The following is a 13,746-nucleotide window of genomic DNA, read 5'->3' on the forward strand; positions in this document are numbered from 1 at the left end:
TATCTAGCAATGCTATTGGTCTGTAGCTAGCCGGATCCTGCCTTGGTCCTTTTTTATAAATTGGAACAATGACGGTTCTTTGCCAGGATTCTGGGATCTTCTTCGTTCTGCCACAGATGTCAAAGATGTTACTGATTACCGCAGCCCATTTAGGGGGGGAGATCTTTAAGTCTACATTGGTCAGACCATCGGGACCTGGGGCTCTGGAGGTTTTTAGTTTTCTAATGGCCGTTTCGATGTCTTCCGGATTTGATAGGTCGGCCCAAACAGTGTCTGGGAGTGGTGTAACCCCATTCGAGTTATCTGGGGGCCTTTTGAATTGGGTCGTATAATATTGAATCCAGGTTTCCTCCGGGACTGCATTTGTAAAAGTCGAACTCTTGGTACAGTTGTTGTCTTTTATCAATGACCAGAGTTGACTAGATTTTTTTGATTGTAGAGCGGACATCATCTGTTCGGCATCGTTTTGATAGCGACTGGCCCTGTTCTGTTTAAGCCAGGTTTTATACTTTTTTACTTCCAGTTGCCAACTAGTCCAGTCTTCTGTATTGTTTGTTTTCTTCGCACATCTTAGTAATCTGCGCACAATCTGTCTTTTTTTTACCAGCTCTTTATTATAGGTGTGCATGTTATTTGTCATCTCCTTTGTTCCGTTTAAACTTTTCTTATGAAAGAGAAGTAATAGCGGCAAGTAATTAGGTCTTTCCTCAGTATCTTTATTGCCGGTTTTGTTGTGATTTTGCTCCCAACAACTTTTAATTTTGTCAATATCACGTTCAGTCAGTCTGAGTCGCGTTTGTTGTGTGTTTACTTCTGTTCCCCAGTCGTATGTTTTAGGTTTAATATGGGGAACGACCCAGTCAGATCTCAATAAGTTGTGGTCACTATTCACAGTTTTCTGGACTTGGAAGCTTTTTAAATCTTGGATGAGGCCAGACGACACAAAAATGTGGTCTAATGTTGCTTTGGAGCCCATGCGTTCCCATGTTGGAATATTATTTTGGGAGGGAAAAAGCGTCGCCACGTTTTGAATGTGTCGCAATGTCATGACCTTATTCCATGCCTTTCCTCTTTTAGAGGCGGCGTCTTCCCCCTGTCGCTGCAATTTAGTGCAAGCTCGATCCTTCGTTGCTTGAATGCATTTGGCATTAAAGTCGCCACAGATTATGATTTCAATTTTTTCAAATCCTGCATATAGGTGATCGATCACCATAGTCATGTTGTCGCAGAAAGTTTTGATGGACATTCTTTGTGGATTCCAGTAGCAGTTGAGTATTGCTACAGTCTTTTGGAAAACATTTTCCACCTTGGCCTTTCTCTGGGTGTGGGAAGTCAGCGTTACCAGTGTTTCGTAAGATTGTTTCCAGATTTTGGGTTCTGTTAGACCCGAGCTAGATTTTATGGCAGTTAACAATCCTGATGAGGTCGGCCGAGTAGGCCTTTTACTGCCGGAGAGATTGCGACCGAGTACCCGTCCAGACTTGGTTGTGTTGAGAGCCACGTTTCTTGTAAACATAGTATGTCAAATTGATTCAGATTGACGTCACCTACCATTGTCAAATGCATATGGCCTCTCGTGTTCCAAGAGGCAAGAGAGAAAGAGGTCGCTGTGGGGTGGTCGTGTGTTGTATCTTTAGAGTTGTTTTCACGGACCCCCACCTTCGATGATTGCTATTTTACTTGTTTTTTTGTCCATCTTGAGGTGATCCAGTTCCACGGTCCCATTCTTTGCGATTCTCGCTCTCCTTTTTCTGTGGAGGTTTGGAGGGTGTATATATCCTCCCCCGAGGCTTTCTTGGTGTTGTTGATTCGCGAAGTGGTGGGAGTGTCTTGTTCTTTTAACCTTTTTTTTGGTTGTCCGGAGTACCCCGTTTTATCTTTTATGTTATTATAACCTGTTAGGTGAGTCCTTGTTCTTTCTTTGATTGGAGATTGGTCTCTTCGATCTCTGTCTAGAAATCTTCGATCCTCATGATATGCTCGAGAGTTTTGCGGGCGGAGAGTTTTCTGGGCCCAATGTTGATTTTCAAATCGGGATCTGAGGGGATACTGGCTGTTTCGTGTTTGTCTCTTGTCCTCCTCAATGTCTCGGCTATATGAGCTACTTTTTATTTCCCACAAGTGAAACCCCATTAGGTGCAGATCTTGATATGCTGATTCGTTGATGTATGTAACGATCTCTGCTTTTAGGTGAATAAAGGCTTTTGCTTTTTTTTCTCTGTGATAGGGTTCCACTAATATCAGATCATCCGTAGTAATTCTTTTCAACGTTTTAACTTTCTTTATGATTTGTAGTATTGTCGATCTGTTTAAGGTGACTGAGTGTCTATCTGGTCGAATTTGTTCTAGTTTAAAGACTCGAATCATCTTATTTGGTTTTGTTGAGGTGTTTTCCCGGACATTCATTTCTTCGCAATCAGTTTGTCGATTTGGAGTTCTCTGCGTCTCCTCTTTTCTCTTTCTCGATGTCTGTGGGCTGGTTCTTGATCTGAGCGCCTGACTATATTTCATTGGTTCATTTGCTCTTTGGTCCAGGTTCTCGGAGGATGCTCTGGTCTCCCTTTTGTTGGGACCCCCATACGTCACTTTCACATTGCGGGAAATGGTATCTGCCTTGCTTGTTTGATTCTTTGTTTGGACCTCTTTTATAGGTGAGTCCGATATTATGTTTGTGCCATCCTCAGAATAGGTGGAGATGTTCATTACCTCTGCACATTGTAGGAACTCTTCCATTGTTTTCGGTGATCTTGGGGAGCCCATTGTGGATTCTCGGCTGTTGGTCTCTTGTTGTGGTTTCGTGGATCTCTTTATCGACGATTCAGTGATCATTTCCACCGAAGTCGGAGTTTGCGTTCCGATCTTTTGTGAATTAGGTTTCATATTTCTCAGCTCTTTTTCAGGTAACTGCGGTTTTGTTGGCTTAGCCCCATTGGGCCCTTGTTTCTGGTTTTTTGAATTTAAGAGCAACATAATGGGTTCGTGGTTTTTATCGAGATCTCCCCTTTCACCCAACACAGCAGCAGTATTCGATAGTGGAGTCTTAAGGTGTTTATTTAGCATTTCAAGCTTTTCGATCTTTCTTTCCAGGGCTTCAATTTTTTTTTCCCAATGTATTTTTTGGTTCTCAACTTCCTGTGAAACCCCTGGGTTTGTTCCTTTTTTTGTGAACAGGGTACATGCGGGCTCGCTTAATGGTGGTCTTGTGTTCCGTTTAGAATCAAGGGTGTTGTCCATATTAGGTATTTTTTGATTTATTGGCAGGAGGCGAGTCTCTATGAGGGTAAGTTTGTCCATCACATTCGATAAAATTGCCGTATTGTTTTGTACATTTTCCTTAATTGCTTCGTATAATTTGCAGAAAGGTGCTAGAACTACGGTCATGGCTGACATAGTCGCAATCATATCCGGCTTCTTATTGGGCGAGTCCTTTTGTAGTGAGGCTGCGATTTCACTAAGACGTCTCTTTTTTGGGGGGGTGAGCAATTTTTCCGATCTTTTCGGCGATGTTCGGAGTTCCAGTGCGGGACTTAATCCAGTGGCCCCCAGTGGTCTATCTGGAGTTCCCCCTTTTCTAAGAGTCGCCCTCTCATTCTCAGAGAATTTGATATCAAAACCCTGCCGCGCTTGTTTGACGTTTGAATGGTCCTTTTCTTGGATCTTTGTTAGGTGGGGCTTAGTCCAGGCCCATCTATCTTCTTTATTTTGGGGACCTAACAATGTTACGTCCATTGAGTTATTTGGAGATTTCACTTCCCTGACCTCCTCATCCTGTTCTTCTTCTTGGATTATTGTCTCTTCAATGCTCGCGGGTCTTTTCTTCGGAGGACTTATAGATCGTGCACTGTCCAAACTGATTATGTTTGGGACACTGATAGTCCTTGCTTGGTTCTTCGGGGTGATTGTTTCAGTTAGGTTTTCAAGGTCCGGACCGGATACTTTTCTTACTGGCGGAGCCCTGTGAGGTTGAGATTGTTCCACAAGCCCATTCTTGTCTGTCGGCCCTATATCTGGTTCCGTTCTTCTTTGTTTTTGTGCAGGCTGAGAATCAGCCGCGATTTCAAGCATTTCTGCATCTGAGATCTCGGTCTCTATACTCGGTTTTCTTTTAGGTTGCTGAGTAAGAAAAGCTTTTAGTAGGTGGGACGAAGGTGGATTATAGCGGCCTCGTGGCCGTCGTCCTGGTTTTTTTAGCTCTTTCCTTGGTGTCAGTGGCCCTGTTGGGTCAGCTTAGCTGGTTTCTCGTCTCCCCTTTTTTTTTGGTTTTGGAGACCTGGGTTAGAAGTGGTGTTCACTTTAGGTCTCTCTTTAGTTTTCACTGTTCCTCCTACTATTTTTTCCTGTTCCGCGTCAGTTTCTTTATTGGAGCCCTCCGACTCCTCGTCCGTTGAGATATTACTCTCAACGTCCTCTTTGTCTGATTCCGAAATCTTCTCTATGTTATGGGCATTTGGCAATCCTGTTTGTTCGGTTTCTATCTCGGTGGAGTCACAGATGATAACACTGGCATTATCCCCCAGCTTGAGGCTGTTATTGGTTCTTTGTTCGTCCTCATGGAACATTGCTTGGATACGCATAGTGTTAGTTGAACCCAAGATCGTGTCTGATAAGGTTACTGAGTTGGTTGACATTACCCCTCCCACTCCGGGGCACGGGACATCTTTTTGGTTTGAGTCTGTGTGTAAAAAAATGTCAGTTCGTTCAACCCCAGGCCCCTGTCCCTGTCTCTGTGATAGTTCTGAATACCTTTGCTCTGTTGCCTGTTGCCCTCCCATTCCCTGCTCTTGCGCATTAGAGGGCTGCAGGTCATTGGACTGGCAAGTTGCCGGGAGATGAGTCTGGTCGCGTAGGACTGGTAGAGTTAAATTTACAGTGTTTACCGATTCCAGTGACTCAGATGGGATGAATGGGATGAATGTGTCCTTCTCTCCCCTCTCCCCCTGCGATTGTAATGTCACAGTTTTGGCGCCAAACATGGTCTGATTAGCATTGGGGGAAAGGTAGCCCCTGATGGAATGCACCCCCCCCCCAGTCCTTTCAGTAGGGAGGCTGACTTACTTCTCCTACGTGTTGCACCGCCTGGCTCAATGGGCGCAATGGATGCCGTCATAGTTTTTTGCCTTCTCCTCCCCTCCGTGTCGGCGTTTGTTGGGCGCACCTCCGGCTCCATTGGAGTGCGTTTGCTGCGTGTTTGCAGCGGACTGCGGCAGACTGCCACACACCTCAGCCACACAGCTCCGCTACACCGCTCCGCGGTATGGTGTGAAAGAAATGCTACTTCCTGCAGCACAACGACGTGGACAGCTCTGCTCTGTCTCTGCCTGGAACTGCCACACACCTCAGCCACACAGCTCCGCTACACCGCTCCGCGGTATGGTGTGAAAGAAATGCTACTTCCTGCAGCACAACGACGTGGACAGCTCTGCTCTGTCTCTGCCTGGAACTGCCACACACCTCAGCCACACAGCTCCGCTACACCGCTCCGCGGTATGGTGTGAAAGAAATGCTACTTCCTGCAGCACAACGACGTGGACAGCTCTGCTCTGTCTCTGCCTGGAACTGCCACACACCTCAGCCACACAGCTCCGCTACACCGCTCCGCGGTATGGTGTGAAAGAAATGCTACTTCCTGCAGCACAACGACGTGGACAGCTCTGCTCTGTCTCTGCCTGGAACTGCCACACACCTCAGCCACACAGCTCCGCTACACCGCTCCGCGGTATGGTGTGAAAGAAATGCTACTTATTATATTAATGATTGAATGTTGGTTGTCATTTGACCTGGAGGTTATATGCACAGGACGGAATACAGGATAAAGACTCAATCACTGAGCACAGTGTCTGTACAATAGGTTGACACTGTCTGAATTTGAACAACGTTTGATCAGGGGGTTGGTAATGGGGCATAAAACCTGGTACATAGAGTAGAAAACAGAAACAACATGCCTAGTGCCACAGACAATGCTAATATATGGTACAGAATCACCTTTTCCCAAATGAAACAAATATGTGGGGTCTAGTGGTAAGGGCTAGACAGGTGTTAGGTGGTGGGGAGGAGCTCTTCATTGGTCAGAAGGTGGAGATTAAGTGTGGTCTTCAACTGATAAACAGATGGGGAGGATTGTATGTCTGGGAAAGGGTGTTCCAATTAAGGGCCAAGTAGGGAAAGGACTGAAGCAAGTGGAAGTGCAGAGGATGAATGAAGGGTTTTAGCAGGATTAGAGAAGGTGATGGAGTCTGCAAGGTGGGGGATGGCTGATAACAATAGATTTCATGGCAAGAAGTAGGAATTTTGAGAGAGTGTGATTTTGCATTGAGAACCTAAGAGCATGTTGGCTATTGCTGAAAGTGGGAATGGATTGCGTGAGTTGTAGAGAGTGCACATAGCACATTTCAGGACATTGTTAAGTGGGAGAAAGGTTTGAGGAAAATTCCATGGTGTAGACTACAGCATTGATGGATTTTAATAAGCACAAGTGAAGATATTAGTGTTTTGGGTGAGTGGTGAAAGAGATGAGTGTAAATTTTTCTAATGTTGGGATGGTTGACTCTTGCAGCCGCAGAGTGGCAGTGGCAATATTGAACTGTTGGAGTGTACAGCTCCACCAAAGGTTGCAAGCTTTGTGTGAAGTAGTGAGGATCACTATAGGCAACAATACAGGAGATGGGAGAGTGAGATTAGCATTCCTGGGCATTCCTGGCCAAACTCCTTGAGAAGCTGGCTATCTCTCAGCTCACCCTCCACACTGAATCTGTTGGTTGCCTTCATGCATGACCATCAGTCTGGCTTTAGAGAATCCAGCGGCATGGAAACTGCTCTTCTGAGCACCTGTGAAGACCTGCTCTCAAATCTTGACACTAGCACTCCCTGTGTCCTCATTCTTGTTGACCTCTTCTTTGCCTTTGACACGGTAAACCGCAAGATCCTGATCGCACGTCTCCATGACAGCCTTGGAATCACAAGTCAGGCTCTGGTGTGGTTAACCTCCTTCCTTTCCGACTGCCCATCCAGGGTGGAACTTGGGTCCTTTCTCTCTACTATCACACTTTCACACTGTGGCGCTCTCCAGGGTTCTAACCTATTTCCCTGGTTCTTCAATGTCTACATGGCTGCCCTGCCTTGTGTGATTGTCAATTTCACCTCTAACTTCCAATGTTATGCGGATGACACGCAACTCTCCATCAGGATACCCTCAGCCACTTCCTCTACCTCGCTCATATCTGACTGGCTGTCAGCAATTCAGTCATGTGTGCTGTGAATGACCTCTGCCTCAATGGCAGTAAGACTGAGATTGTTTGCATTGGGATTCCTGCTCCCGCTTTCCCACTCCCACACTGGCCAGCCTCCCTTGGCCCAGTGCCCGCACCCAGCTGCGAGGCAAAAAACCTTGGTGTCATCTCCGACTCCACTCTCTCCTTCTCCACTCACATTTTGGACATTTCTTAAAAGTCCAATACCAGCTGCACCTCTTCAGAGGTACTCTTCCTTTTCTCACCTTCCCCCAGTGGCTCACTGTCTCCAGAACCCTGGTTCGCTCAAGGCTGGATTACTGCAAAAGCCTCTTTCTGAACCTCCTTGCCTCCACTTTGCACCCTCTGCAACTCATCCAAAACAGAACCGCAAGACTTATCCTTGGCCTCAAGCCCAGGCACCACATCTCTCTGGCGGCGACATTCCTCCACTGGCTCCCCGTGTCTGCAAGGATCAAGTTCAAAACCCTCTGCATTGTCCACAAGGCTTTCTGGGGCCTGGGACCTACCTATCTGCAACAATTACGACCTAAATACTGTCCTTCCCGAGCCCTCCACTCTTCCACCTCCAACCTTCTGAGGGTGAGCCCGTTCTCCAAGCAGAGATTTGGAGGGAGATCTTTAGCCTCAGCAGGGGCCTTCCTCTGGAATAGCCTCCCTGCTGCCCTCCGTCTTGAGTCTGATCTCCTAAAGTTCCGGAAACTCCTTAAGACATTCCTCTTCCCCTCTTCCTTCTCTCTCCCTCTACCCTGCTAACCTCTCTCTCCGCTCTATCCCTCTCTCCCTACTTTTCCATACAGCTTGCTGACTGGCTGCCGGGTGTACCTCAGAGTCTCACAGGTCCCTGGCGCCTTGGCCAGTCCTCTCACACTTGCCTCCAGGCCTGCACTTGCCTCATTGCTACTGCACTTGGTCAATGAGCCATGAAAGTGGCATCTCTCAGCACTTATCGACTTTCTGACTGACTGGGCACACTTGGACTCACCCTTTGCACTTGCCCCCCCTCTCTTGTACCTTCTGTGCACTTGCCTTGACCCTGTCTCCCCTCCTTGCATGGTGGCGCCTCAATGCACTTGGAAAAACTGCAGAATCGTTGTCAGACCTATTTGCTGTTATCTACAATGTGAATGGTATTATATGCACTTACTCTGCCTGCGCAGACTTGTATCGTTAAAAATTCAAGGGCTCTGAGTGACTACTGTATTTTTTCCCCTTGTGCCCACCCTCCTGGAGCGCTTTGAAAACACTTGCGTTGTGTATAGGCGCTTTACAAATAAACATTACCACACCATACCATTGGAGGTCAGAAGAATCAAGATTTATGTTTTAGATATGTTCATAATAAGGTGGAGTAGTGCCATACATTGTCAGATGGCAGTGTGGCAGCTGATGAGAGTTTGAGAGATGACAGGGATGAAGGAGGGGAAAGAGAAGTATATCCGGTTGTCATCAGGAAATAGCAGATGGTGGCAAAAAACAGGACATATGAGCTTGCCCAGGATGTTGAGGTAGAGTGTGAAGATAAATGGGCACAATTCAGATTTTTGGGGGATGCCCACAGGAAGGGTAGTTGTGGAATTTGTGTTTGAGCTCCAGGAGCTGGGGAAGGAGCAGTTAAGTGGTGTGGTGCACTTGAATTCAATGTAGGAGAAAGCTTGTACGAGTGAGGGGTGATCAACACTGTCAAAGGCTGCAGAGAGATTGATTATCTTTAGAATGAAACAGAGGTGAGAGTGGTGGCCATGATTTGGAATTTGGATGTATCAGAGAGTACTGTTTTGGGGGATTGTTCGCTTTGAACTCCATATTAGAAGGGTTTGCAGAGGGGCTGATCCTCTAGGTTGCTGATGATGCAGTTTAAGCCAACCTGCTCAAGGACTTTGCAGTTGTGGAGCAGGAGGGTCTCAGAAGTCTAGGCGGAGAGCACAGGGCAGAGGCTGCAAGTAGATTTAAGGGAGATTCCGGAGACAATGCTAGCAAATAACAGATTACAGGTACATACCAAGCTGTTAGTTGAAACAGGAATTCACAGGAACTGCAGGAGCAGGCTGTAAACAAAGATACAGAGAAAAGGCAAAGACAAGCAAGTATACTGGGCAACACGGATTGATCAGAAATAAGGGTGTACTGGAATATGATAAGGGGTCTCCAGGAATTAAGGAAAGCCCTTAGGATAGGTACCAGCAGATTACTCTTAACAGCAGTCATACAGCAACGTCACGACTTGGGCGTGCCGAAGAAACTGTTGTACTCAGTGCAAGGGTAAAACTGAAAGACCATATACTGAGGCAGGTACGACTTCAACGGACTACTTGAAGGCAACAGAAGTCTTCCCTTATCTGTGTCACAGGTTTCCCCCCTTCTCACCTGTCTGTGTTGCCTGATGTCCTCTTTAGGCAGAGTCTTCTTTCGTATGGTTCGGGACTTAAATAAGCCCGCTCGGCCGTCCTCGGCTTCCAGATTACGTTCAGCTTCGATGTCCAGGATCAAAGGAAAACTCTGGGAATATTCAAGAAGGAGTAGGGGGCACGCGGAAGCGACGCAGGGATTCCGGGAAGATTGCATAAGAAGGAAGAAGTCGGGAGAAGGGAATCCAGGGGCCAGGGGATAGCAAGTAGCACAAGAGAAGGTACGGAGCGCACGTCCGATCACAGCTAGTAGCAGTGTTGAGACACGCGGGGCCGCGGGGGTGTGGTTTCTTTATAGAGGACGCTGCGTAGAACGTGAAGACTGGTGAGCAGCGTTCTGAGCTTGCCGCCATGTTGATAGTATTATGGAGTGTAAGGCCCGAAGTGTCAAGGACCAGAAGGGGCAAGTTTGATGGTTCATGACAACATGCCTCCTCCGGAAACTCGTTCCACCGGGTTTGCCCGGATGTATGAGATGGGACCTTTCTGAGTAACCTGGGGGTATTTAGATAGGTTCCCAAGTGCGTTCACTGGTGGGGATATCCTTTCCATTCCACCAGGTACTGGAGTTTGCCACGTCTATATCTAGAATCGCAAATCCTGGAGACCTCAGACTCCAGTTGGTCATTGACAAGTACTGGTTTGGGCCGAAGGTTAGTTCGAGAGGTCTGGACATATGGCTTCATTAAGGACATGTGAAAGACTGGGTGGATTTTCTTCCAGGAGTCTGATAACTTGAGTCGGTAGGCCACTGGGTTGATGATTTCCTTTATAAGGAATGGCCAATTTATTTGGACGCAGATGCCGTTGCAGCTTCGAGGATAGCCAAGCCTTATCCCCTATTGTGTAGGAGGGGCTTGGTCTTCGTTTGGAGTCTGCATACAGTTTGGTCTGGGTCCTGGCCTTTTCTAATTGTTTTTTGGCTTCTCTTTGAACATTAATGAGTGTTTCAATCCAGGAGTCGATTGTTGGAACTGGTGTAGGATGAGGAAGGACGGAGGGTAGAACCGAAGGGTGGAATCCTTGGCTGCAGAAAAAAGGACTGGTGTTAACAGCAGACTAGTCCGAATTATTATAGGCGAATTCAGCCACTGGTATTAAAAGGGACCAATCGTCCTGGACCTTGGTAGTGAAGCAACGGAGGTATTGTTCCAAGGTTTGATTTACGCGCTCTGTGGCGCCGTTGGTTTGGGGATGATATCCTGTGGAAAGAGCTCATTGGATTCCTAGTATTTGGCAAAGATGTTTCCAGAACTGAGAAATGTATTGGGGCCCTCTGTCCGATATGATCTTGGAAGGAAGTCCATGCAGTCGGAATATGTGTTCCAGGAAAATTCCAGCAAGTTCTGACAAGAATGGCAGTTTATACAGAAGTGTAAAATGGGCCACATGAGTGAACAAATCAATGGTGACCATGATGGTTGTGTATCCCCTGGAAGGTGGTAATTCCACAATGAAGTCTGTCGCTATGAATTCCCAAGCCCTTGTTGGAAGTGGAGGTTGCTGCAATAGACCCGCCAGTCTTTTGTTGTCATGTTTGTTTTGATTACAGACAGAGCATGCCTGAATATACAGTTGTACATCAGCTTTCATTCCAGGCCACCAAAATTGCCTTTGTATTAATCGGACGGTATTGGTAATACCACGATGCCCGGAGTAAAGAGTATCGTGACAGAGATTTATTATCCTTTGCTGTAGTTTTTGTGTTGGGATGACCAAGGCATTGTCTTTGAACAAGTATCCATGTTTGGTCTTCAATTTCCACTGGTTCTTGTCCGAGATCTCTTTCCAGAGCTCCGAGAATTGAGTCTGAATGCGGACTTCATCTAGGAGGCTGGTCGCCTGGGCTACAAATATTGTGTGGGGAAACATCTTGGGAAATGTTCGGTCTTCAGGAGGTTCATAGTCAGGGCGCCGAGACAAGGTGTCAGCGATTGCGTTTTGTGTTCCCGGAACATGGTGAATCTGGAACTGGTATTGGGCAAAGAAGAATGCCCAAAAGGCCTGACGGCTGTTCCTGCATTCCAGGGCCTGTAGCACTTGGAGATTTCGATCGTCTGTTCGAACCTAGACAGAATGTTTAGCTCCTAGAAGTAAATGACGCCACTCGGTGAAGGCTTGACGGATGGCTAGAAGTTCCTTTTCTAAGATTGAGTAATGAGTTTCACTGGAGGTCAATGTCCGTGAAAGATAGGCAATAGGATGTTCCAGCCCATCATCGAGTTCCTGTTTCAGAACTGCTCCGATGGCATAGTGAGAGGCGTCTGTTTCCATTAGGAATGGTCAATATATATCAGGTTGTGCCAGGATGGGGCCTTGTGTAAATTCTGTTTTCAGGCGTTGCAAGGCCTTCTCCTGGGCTGGGGTCCAATGATAGGGAGTATCTTTCTTCAACAAGGAGATGATCAGTTGAACAATCTCGGAGAAGGATGGTATAAACTTCTGATAGAAATTGGCCAAGCCCAGGAAAGACTGGATCCGTTTTATGGTGGTTGGAGTTTGCCAGGCTAGTATCGCCTTAACCTTGGATTGATCCATTCCTATGCCATCTGGGCTAAGGACAAATCCTAGATAGTGAACAGTGGAAACATGAAAAAGGCATTTCTCGGGTTTTGCTAGAAGCTTGTGTTCACGTAGCCATTGTAACACTGCTTTAACATGTTCTTCATGCTTGAGAGGATCCTTAGAGAATATCAAAATATCGTCCAAGTAGACGATGATGAAAAGAAATAGCATATCCGAAAACACCCGGTCCATAAAGCGTTGGAAGATTGCCGGAGCATTAGAGAGTCCAAAGGGCATGACCAAGTATTCATAATGACCAAAGGGTGTTCTGAAGGCTGTCCTCCATTCGTCTCCTTCTCTAATACGAATCAAATGATAAGCACCCCTGAGATCCAATTTGGTAAATATTACGGCTCCTCTTATGGCTTCCAGGGTATCTGAGATCAAGGGTAATGGATAACGATCCTTAAGGGTGCACTGATTAAGACCTCGATAATCAAGACAAGGTCTGAGCTCCTGGGTGTCTTTTTTAGGAACAAAAAATAATGAGGCTCCAGCCGGAGACTTGGATGGGCATATGGTGCCGTTTTCTAGGTTAGTATCTAGGTATTCACAAAGGGCCTTTTTCTTGGGTTCAGACAGAATAAAGGTCCCATCACAGCTGAAGGTTCCGTTTCAATAGCACAGTCCTCAGGCCTATGGGGTGGTAAGGCTTGGACAATAGCAGACGAGAACACATCAGCGTATTCCTGGTAGGCTTTAGGAACCTGGATGATGTTGGAGACCATAAGAGGACCTTGCTGAGTTGTTCAACGTTCTTCTGATGTTGTCAGTGAAGGATCCAGGAGCAGACAATGGGACATGCGAAATTCGGAACCTAGGAACAGGGAACCTGCTGTCCAATTGATGTATGGGTTGTGTTTTTGTAGCCAGGGCATTCCCAATACCATTGGGTAATGGGCAGATTTTATGATGTCAAACTTTATCTTTTCTCAGTGATGGTTTATAGCAAGCTCAATTTCCTTAGTCTGAAGGGTTATGGGTCCAGAAGAAAGAGGTCTTCCATCAATTGCTTCTACAGGTTGCAAGACGTTCCGGGATTTGTAGGGAATATGATGTTTAAGGACCCATTCCTGATCTATGAATATTCCCATGGCCCCACAGTCCACTAGTGCCAGAATGGGGTAGGATTCCTTCTTGGATGACGATAGGAAGGCCTGTAAGATTACCAGGTAGTTTTGTCCAGGAGAGTTCAAGGATGGTATAGATGTGGAGCCTGCATCTCTCTCCCGAAACTGAGCTCCATCTAGGATCGGGAGCTGGCGTTTCCCGAACGCCGTGGAGGGGCTAAAGGACATTCTCTGACTAAATGCTTGTCCGAGGCACAGTACATGCATAAGCCAGTATGGATCCTTCTCAAACTTTCTTGGGGGGATATGGGTCCACGGAAGGCCCCTAGATGCATGGGTTCGGGTTCATTTGTAGAAACAGGAGAATCTTTGAATTTTGAAGAGCCCACAAGAGGATTTTTTTGGATGGGTGACTTGGTCTTCCTTTTCTCTGCCCTTCTTTCCTGGATGCGAAAA

The sequence above is a fragment of the Ambystoma mexicanum genome, chromosome 3p (genome assembly GCF_040938575.1).
Source record: "Ambystoma mexicanum isolate Mex_15411 chromosome 3p, UKY_AmexF1_1, whole genome shotgun sequence".
NCBI lineage: Eukaryota > Metazoa > Chordata > Amphibia > Caudata > Ambystomatidae > Ambystoma > Ambystoma mexicanum.